The 10,312-nt window shown below is 43.7% G+C and overlaps 1 pseudogene; it reads left to right on the forward strand.

The window, feature by feature from the left end:
* Nucleotides 1-2,226: 2,226 nt before the first annotated feature.
* On the forward strand, nt 2,227-3,168 carry LOC147984586 (uncharacterized; annotated as a pseudogene).
* The last annotated feature ends 7,144 nt before the right edge of the window (nt 3,169-10,312 follow it).

Raw genomic sequence — 10,312 nt, forward strand, 5'->3', positions numbered from 1 at the left:
CGATCCCATCTACAAGGGAGGGGCGGCGGCCAAGGGGGGAAACTTGCCCCCAAGTCAAGTGGAGGCGCCCCCACCCCATAGGGTTTCTAACCCTAGGCGCCTTGGGCCCCTTGGGGGGAGCACCAGCCCACCAGGGCTGGTTCCCTCCCTTGTTCAGCCCACTAGGCCCACCGGGACAGGTGGCCCCACCCGGTGGACCCCCGGACACCTTCCGGTGGTCACGGTACAATACCGATAACCCCCAAAACCATTCCGGTGACTGAAACTGGACTTCCCATATATAAATCTTCACCTCCGGACCATTTCGGAACTCCTCATGACGTCCGGGATCTCATCCGGGACTACGAACAACTTTCGGTAACCACATACTATTTCCCATAACAACTCTAGCGTCACCGAACCTTAAGTGTGTAGACCCTACGGGTTCGGGAACCATGCAGACATGACCGAGACATCTCTCGGGCCAATAACCAACAACGGGATCTGGGTACCCATGTTGGCTCCCACATGTCCCATGATGATCTCATTGGATGAACCACGATGTCGGGGATTCAATCAATCCCGTATACAATTCCCTTTGTCGATCGTCGATATCTCTATACCTCGTTCAATCTCGTTACTGGCAAGTCTCTTTACTCGTTCCTTAACGCATGATCCCGTGGCTAACTCCTTAGTCACATTGAGCTCGTTATGATGATGCATTACCGAGTGGGCCCAGAGATACCTCTCCGTCATACGGAGTGACAAATCCCAGTCTCGATTCGTGCCAACCCAACAGATACTTTCGGAGATACCTGTAGTGCACCTTTATAGCCACCTAGTTACGTTGTGACGTTTGGTACACCCAAAGTATTCCTACAGTATCCGGGAGTTGCACAATCTCATGGTCTAAGGAAATGATACTTGACATTAGAAAAGCTTTAGCAAACGAACTACATGATCTTGTGCTACGCTTAGGATTGGGTCTTGTCCATCACATCATTCTCCTAATGATGTGATCCCGTTATCAATGACATCCAATGTCCATGGTCAGGAAACCATGACCATCTATTGATCAACGAGCTAGTCAACTAGAGGCTTACTAGGGACATATAATGATCTATGTATTCACACATGTATTACAGATTCTGGTTAATACAATTATAGCATGAACAATAGACAATTATCGTGAACACGGAAATATAATAATAACCACTTTATTATTGCCTCTAGGGCATATTTCCAACAGGTTAAAATAGCAAACTTGATAATCACCGTTGTGGTTTTGCGTAGGTAACAATGGTTCTTGCTAGTTGCACATCGTAGCCACCTAAAACTTGCAACAACAAAGTACAGGACGTCTAACTTGTTTTTGCAGGGCATGTTGTGATTTGATATGGTAAAAATATGATGTGATATATGTTGATGTATGAGCTGATCATGTTTTTTAATAAGTTCACGACTTGCATGTCGATGAGTATGACAACCGGAGGAGCCTTAGGTTCTCTTTAGTTATTTAATGACATACGTGTCAATCACTAAGCGCCATGTAATTGCTTTAGTTTATCGCTATGCATTAGCAATAGTTGTAGAAGCAATAGTTGGCGAGACAACCCCGATGCACGATGGAGATCAAGGTGTCGTGCCAGTGATGATGCAGATCATGTCGATGCTTTGGAGATGGAGATCAAAAGCACAAGATGATGATGGCCATATCATGTCACATATTTTTGATTGCATGTGATGTTTATCCTTTATGCATTTTATTTTGCTTAGAACGAAGGTAGCACTATAAGATGATCCCTTCACTTAATTTCAAGATAAAAGTGTTCTCCCTGAGTATGAATCATTGCTAAAGTTTGTCGTTTCGAAGCACCTCGTGAAGATCGGGTGTGATAGACTCTATGTTCACATACAACGGGTGTAAGATAGTTTTGCACATGCAGAATACTTGGGTTAAACTTGACGGGCCTAGCATGTACATACATGGTCTCGAAACACTGGAGACCGAAAGGTCGAACATGAGTCATATAGTAGATATGATCAACATAGAGATTATCACCATTGATGACTACCCCATCTCACGTGATGATCGAACATGGGTTAGTTGATTTGGATCATGTATCACTTATATAACTCGAGGGATGTTAATTTAAGTGGGAGTTAATTAGTAATTTGATTAAATGAACGTAATTTATCATGAACTTAGTCTTAATAGTTTTTTTTGCATATCTATGTTGTAGATCAATGGCCCGTGCTACTGTTCCCTTGAATTTTAATGTGTTCCTAGAGAAAGCTAGGTTGAAAGATGATGGTAGCAACTACACGGACTGGGTCCGTAACTTGAGGATTATCCTCATTGCTGCATAGAAGAATTATGTCCTTGATGCACTGCTAGGTGACAGACCTGCTGCAGGAGCTACTACAAATGTTATGAACGTCTGGCAGACACGATGTGATGACTACTCGATAGTTCAGTGTGTCATGCTTTATGGATTAGAACCGGGAGTTCAAAGACATTTTAAACGCCACGGACTAGATAAAATGTTCCAAGAGCTGAAGTTGACATTTCAAGCTAATGCCCGGGTTGAGAGATATGAAGTCTCCAACAAGTTCTATAGCTGTAAGATGGAGGAGAACAGTTCTGTCAGTGAACACATACTCAAAATGTCTGGGTATCATAACCACTTGACTCAGCTGGGAATTGATCTTCCAGTTGTGAGTGTTATTGAGAGAGTTCTTTAGTCACTGCCACCAAGCTACAAAGGCTTCGTGATAAACTATAATATGCAAGGGATGACAAAAACGATTCCTGAGCTCTTCGCAATGCTTAAGGCTGTGGAGGTAGAAATCAAGAAGGAGCATCAAGTGTTGATGGTTAACAAGAACACTAGTTTCAAGAAAAAGGGCAAGGGAAAGAAAGGGAACTTCAAGAAGAATGGCAAGCAAGTTGCCGCTCCCGCGAAGAAGCCCAAAGCTGGACCCAAGCCTGAAACTGAGTGCTTCTACTGCAAAGGAAATGGTCACTGGAAGCGGAACTGCCCCAAATACTTGGCGGATAAGAAGGATGTCAAAGTGAACAAAGGAATATTTGATATACATGTTATTGATGTGTTCCTTACTAATGCTCGTAGTAGCGCCTGGGTATTTGATACTGGTTTGGTTACTCATATTTGTAACTCAAACTAGGAGTCGCGGAATAAACGAAGATTGGCTAAGGATGAGGTGACGATGCGCACCGGGAATGGTTCCAAGGTTTATGTGATCTCCGCCGGGACGCTACCTCTACATCTACCTTTGGGATTAGTTTTAGACCTCAATAATTGTTATTTAGTCCCACGTTGAGCATGAACATTATATATGGATCTTGTTTATTGTGAGATGGTTATTCATTTAAGTCAGAGAATAATGGTTGTTCTATTTATATGAGTAATATATTTTATGGTCATGCACCTTTGATGAATGGTCTATTCTTGTTGAATCTCGATCGTAGCGATACACATATTCATAATATTGATGCCAAAAGATGCAAAGTTGATAATGATTGTGCAACATACTTGTGGCACTGCCGTTTAGGTCATATTGATGTAAAGCGCATGAAGAAACTCCATGCGGATGGACTTTTGGAATCACTTGATTATGAATCATTTGATACTTGCGAACCCTGCCTCATGGGTAAGATGAATAAAACTCTGCTCTCCAGAACAATGGAGCGAGCTAATGACTTGTTGGAAATAATACATACTGATGTATGCGGTCCGATGAGTGTTGAGGCACGCAGCGGGTATCGTTATTTTATGACCTTCACAGATGATTTAAGTAGGTATGGGTACATCTACTTGATGAAACACAAGTCTGAAACATTTGAAAAGTTTAAATAATTTCAGAGTGAAGTGGAGAATCATCGTAACAAGAAAATGAAGTTTCTACGATCTGATCATGGAGGCGACTATTTCAGTTACAAGTTTGGCCTTCATTCCACACAATGTGGAATTGTTTCACAACTAACACCACCTGGAACACCACAGCGTAATGGTGTGTCCGAACGTCGTAACCATACTTTATTGAATATGGTGCGTTCTATGCTGTCTCTTACCGATTTGCCTTTATCATTTTGGGGTTATGCATTAGAGACAGCCGCATTCACGTTAAATCGGGCACTATCTAAATCCGTTGAGATGACACCGTATGAACTATGGTTTGGCAAGAAACCCAAGCTGGCATTTCTTAATTTTGGGGATGCGATGCTTATGTCAAAAGGCTTCAGCCTGCACTACAAAAAAATACACTTCCGTGATGATACGTGTTTGTCACAGTAGGTCGCGTTTTTTGTCATGCATGTACATCCATGACGATTTTATGACAGAATCAAGATAGTCATACCTGTGCTATCGTAGAAGTGTTCCATGACATTACCAAAATTATCATCACGGAAGTGTCCACTTCCATGACGATAAATCGCGCGTCACAGAAGTGCTTTCGTCAAGGGTGACCGACACGTGGTATCCACCGTAACGGAATACCGTTAAGCTATCGGGTCGGATTTTGGATCCAATAACCCGTTAACAACCCTGACCAATGGGAAATTTCCACGTGTAAAATTCTGATTGGCCGAAGGAAACACGTGTTGCCTCACCATTGGGACAGATGTCATCCACTCATTGGACAGGAGGCGCCTATGATAGGTTGACACATGGCACGGCCCAACAGTGGCCCATTCCGGTGAAAAAGGCCGGCCCAGTAAAAATTAGCAGGCCGTCCCATATAAGGCCTACCTGTGTCAGGTCCATTTAAGCCCACGACCCATACGAGATGTGCCAATTCGGCCCGTCAACGGCCCGTTAAATATTTGACACCATTGTAGCCCATCGTCAGTTCGAGCCCGTTAATAGCCCGCTATATATTTGGGCTCAATATCGGCCCGATGAGATTTCGGCCTGTTAACGGCCCATTTAATGGATGGGCCAATTTTCAGGATGTACATCTTTTGGCCTTTTAGCGACCCATTTAAATGTTGGGCTAATTTCCGGCCCGGTGTGTCTTTCAGCCTGTTGACGACCCATAAATCTAATGGGCCATTTGTAGTCGAACCTAAGTTTCGGCCTTTTAGCGACCCATTTAAGTGTTGGGCCAATTTCTGTCCCGGTGTCACTTTCAGCCTGTTGACGGCCCATAAATCAGTTGGGCCATTTGTAGTCGGACCTGAGTTTTGGCCTTTTAGCGACCCATTTAAGTGTTGGGCCAATTCCCGGCCCTGTGTGCCTTTCGGCCTATTAACGGACCATAAATGAGTTGGGCCATTTGTAGTCGGACCTTAGTTTTGGCCTTTTAACGGCCCATGCCCTTCATGGTGCAATACCAGCCCGGTTTCTCTTTCGGCCTGCTAAAGGCCCACAACATAGTTGGGCCGTTTACAATATGACCTGACTTTCAGCCTCTTAGCGGCCCATGCTCTTCATGGTCCAGTACAAGCCTGATGTCTCTTTCGGCCTGCTAAAGGCCTACAGTATAGTTGGGCCATATGTAGCCCAAACTTAGTAACGGCCTGTTAACGACCCGTGAAATAAATTGGGGCCACCTGTTGCCCGCTTTGATGTCGGCCTGTTAACGACCCGGAGGTAAGAGGGCCGACCATTAACTTTCGGCCTAGTAACGGCCCATTAACTTAATGGGCCCACTAAAGTTCGTTCATGTCTTTAGGCCAAATTAGATAATTTGAGCCCATTACGACGAGCAATTATGCACAGGACCAAAACTGATCAAGCAAAGGTACGTCATACAAGGAATAACGTTGCACATCCAGCATATATTACAGGAAATTACATCCACTGGGCAATCAAAGATTGATGCCGGTGCAAATAAATGAGCAGAACCTAACCATCTACAATGTCACAATCTGCAACCTCAGCACAGATGACGCCCATAAGCATGTGGGCAAGTTCTTGTTGCTTTGCTACACTGTCTTTGAAAACATTGATCAGTTGTTGTGTCGCACGACTCTGCACCTCTGATTCATCCACCATTTCCATCATTGCTTCAGCCATTAATTGGTTCACAAACATACATTTATTTCATTGCATTCGAGACAGAGGATACTGAACAGATTCAGATGGCGATTTTGGCAGGCTTGTATTATTGATAGTGGAGAGTGTCTCGACCACTGCATCATAACATAAATTAGGACGGGAACCAAACAAATTAATCATGAGTTATTTCCATATTACCTGGCCTAGATTTACTGGAAAGAAACAATGGGGTTGCCTTGCTGTTTTCAGAGTTTGTCTTCTTATCTTTAGCAGCCTGCACAAAATTAACACACTAGCATTGCTATCATTGGCCAAGTCAGATAATAGGAAAGCAACATTGACACAATGAACATTTGGGCAACTAGCATACACCAAATTAACACAATATGGCACAACTATCATCAACCAGGTAAGGTAATACGAAAGCAACATTGACACAATGAATGAATGGGCAACCAGAGAAGCACTACAATTCAGTAATGTGCGTGATATGAGATAGTACATTCATGCAACTCAGTATGCAAAACTACCAGGCAGTTTTCCTTACAAACATCAACATTGGCGCCTTTACCATTTTGCTACAACTAATTTTAGATCAGATAAAGGTTAGATTCACACCGATTAACAAAATACATGCTGATGTAAAAATATAGTGATATACAACAGGCACTTACATCAGCATTGGAGCACAGAGAATTCCTGCAAGATATTTTCCTCGAATACGATCCCAATGGAGGAAGTCTTGTATCGTTTAACCTTATTTTCTAAAAGAGAGATGTGTAAGAAACATGTAGAAAATATGATCAAAATGCTATAAAATTTCATGATGCGAGGATACACACACGCTTCTTAGAATGGAGTTGACATTCTTTTGCTGGACTGGAGCGGACTAGTTCTTTGGCCACTGGAATCTGCTTATTATCAGTGGGAGTTGGGTTTCTCTGTGCTGGAGCAGTATCTATGAAAAATGGAGTTGGTTTATTACCTCCTGGCGTTTGGATCTTTTGCAAAGACCTGGTTTGTAACCCTTGAGATTCTAACATAGCCGTCTTCCCCTTGCATGCCTTTTATAGAAGAATGGTGATTCAGTTATAAAACATGCTATAGCAGAGATGGAATAGGTACTGAAGAATAGAAAGGCATGACATATTGACATGTATTCCCTCCATCCGGAAATAAATGGATGGGTCTAGGCGTATTTCAGTTCTAGATACATCTAGTTTTATCCATTTCTACGACATTTAATCCGGACGGAGGGAGTATGATGTAAGAGCCAGGGATATGGCAGGACAACACAGTAAAAAAACACTGAAAAACCCACTGCAGAACCAAAGTATTCAAACCCACTGATATGAGATAGTGCATTCATGCTGAAGGAAATATGCCCTAGAGGCAATAATAAAGTTATTATTTATTTCCTTATAATCATGATAAATGTTTATTATTCATGCTAGAATTGTATTAACCGGAAACATAATACATGTGTGAATACATAGACAAACAAAGTGTCACTAGTATGCCTCTACTTGACTAGCTCGTTAATCAAAGATGGTTATGTTTCCTAACCATGAACAATGAGTTGTTATTTGATTAACAAGGTCACATCATTAGTTGAATGATCTGATTGACACGACCCATTCCATTAGCTTAGCACCCGATCGTTTAGTATGTTGCTATTGCTTTTCTTCATGACTTATACATGTTCCTATGACTATGAGATTATGCAACTCCCGTTTGCCGGAGGAACACTTTGGGTGCTACCAAACGTCACAACGTAACTAGGTGATTATAAAGGAGCATTACAGGTGTCTCCAAAGGTAGATGTTGGGTTGGCGTATTTCGAGATTAGGATTTGTCACTCCGATTGTCGGAGAGGTATCTCTGGGCCCTCTCGGTAATACACATCACATAAGCCTTGCAAGCATTACAACTAATATGTTAGTTGTGAGATGATGTATTATGGAACGAGTAAAGAGACTTGCCGGTAACGAGATTGAACTAGGTATTGGATACCGACGATCGAATCTCGGGCAAGTAACATACCGATGACAAAGGGAACAACGTATGTTGTTATGCGGTCTGACCGATAAAGATCTTCGTAGAATATGTAGGAGCCAATATGGGCATCCAGGTCCCGCTATTGGTTATTGACCGGAGACATGTCTCGGTCATGTCTACATTGTTCTCGAACCTGTAGGGTCCGCACGCTTAAGGTTACGATGACAGTTATATTATGAGTTTATGCATTTTGATGTACCGAAGGTTGTTCGGAGTCCCGGATGTGATCACGGACATGACGAGGAGTCTCGAAATGTTCAAGACGTAAAGATTGATATATTGGAAGCCTATGTTTGGATATCGGAAGTGTTCCGGGTGAAATCGGGATTTTACCGGAATACCGGGAGGGTTACCGGAACCCCCGGGAGCTATATGGGCCATAGTGGGCCTTGGTGGAAAAGAGAAGGGGCTGCCCTAGATGGGCTGCACGCCTCCCCCTTCCCCTAGTCCTATTAGGACTAGGAGAGGTGGCCGGCCCCCTCCTCCTCTTTTCCCCCTCCGCGAATCCTATTCCAACTAGGATTGGGGGGGGGGGGAATCCTACTCCCAGAGGGAGTAGGACTCTCCTGCGCCCTCCTCCTTGGCCGGCCAGCCTCCCCCCTGTACTCCTTTATATACGGAGGCAGGGGACACCTCTAGACACACAAGTTGATCCACGTGATCTATTCCTTAGCCGTGTGCGGTGCCCCCTGCCACCATATTCCTCGATAATACTGTAGCGGAGTTTAGGCGAAGCCCTGCTGTTGTAGTTCATCAAGATCGTCACCATGCCGTCGTGCTGACGGAACTCTTCCCCGACACTTTGCTGGATCGGAGTCCGGGGATCGTCATCGAGCTGAACGTGTGCTCGAACTCGGAGGTGTCGTAGTTTCGGTGCTTGATCGGTTGGATCGTGAAGACGTACGACTACTTCCTCTACGTCGTGTCAGCGCTTCTGCAGTCAGTCTGCGTTGGGTACATAGACAACACTCTCCCCTCTCGTTGCTATGCATCACATGATCTTGCGTGTGCGTAGGAAATTTTTTGAAATTACTACGAAACCCAACAGTGGTACCAGAGCCAGGTTATTTATGTTGATGTTATATGCACGAGTAGAACACAAGTGAGTTGTGGACGATACAAGTCATACTGCCTACCAGCATGTCATACTTTGGTTCGGCGGTATTGTTGGACGAGACGACCCGGACCAACCTTACGCGTACGCTTACGCGAGACCGGTTCCCTCGACGTGCTTTGCACATAGATGGCTTGCGGGTGACTGTCTCTCCAACTTTAGTTGAACCAAGTATGGCTACGCCCGGTCCTTGCGAAGGTTAAAACGGAGTCTATTTGACAAACTATCGTTGTGGTTTTGATGCGTAGGTGAGATTGGTTCTTACTTAAGCCCGTAGCAGCCACGTAAAACATGCAACAACAAAGTAGAGGACGTCTAACTTGTTTTTGCAGGGCATGTTGTGATGTGATATGGTCAAGACATGATGCTGAATTTTATTGTATGAGATGATCATGTTTTGTAACTGAGTTATCGGCAACTGGTAGGAGCCATATGGTTGTCGCTTTATTGTATGCAATGCAATCGCGCTATAATGCTTTACTTTATCACTAAGCGGTAGCGATAGTCGTGGAAGCATAAGATTGGCGAGACGACAACGATGCTATGATGGAGATCAAGGTGTCGCGCCGGTGACGATGGTGGTCATGACGGTGCTTCGGAGATGGAGATCACAAGCACAAGATGATGATGGCCATATCATATCACTTATATTGATTGCATGTGATGTTTATCTTTTTATGCATCTTATCTTGCTTTGATTGATGGTAGCATTATAAGATCCATCTCACAGATTTGCTTCTCAATCTCTGTTTTCTGGTGGGGTGCGTCTCGACTGCCGAATCCGAATCCTTAGAACAACTCGATTCCGTTGATTCACTGTCCATTTGTCCTTCAACCGGATTAATGGTCAACGACTTTGACAGCCTGTCTATATAGGCTTTAAGGAAAAAGGCAAGTAAGCCGTAAGCCAAAAATCAAGGCTTTTAAGGACCTTCGACAGCTTATAAATAAGCTAATAACAGATCTTTTGCGTCTTTCGAGATGCGAAGAGAAGTAAGAAGGTTTACTATTGGGATGATCTCTCACTAAATTATCAAGAAGTGTTCTCCCTGAGCATGCACCGTTGCGAAAGTTCTTCTTGCTGAGACACCACGTGATGATCGGGTGTGATAGGCTCTACGTTCAAATACAACGG

The sequence above is a fragment of the Triticum urartu genome, chromosome 2A (assembly GCF_056163025.1).
Source record: "Triticum urartu cultivar PI428250 chromosome 2A, HENAU_Tu73, whole genome shotgun sequence".
In the NCBI taxonomy this organism is placed as follows: Eukaryota; Viridiplantae; Streptophyta; class Magnoliopsida; order Poales; family Poaceae; genus Triticum; species Triticum urartu.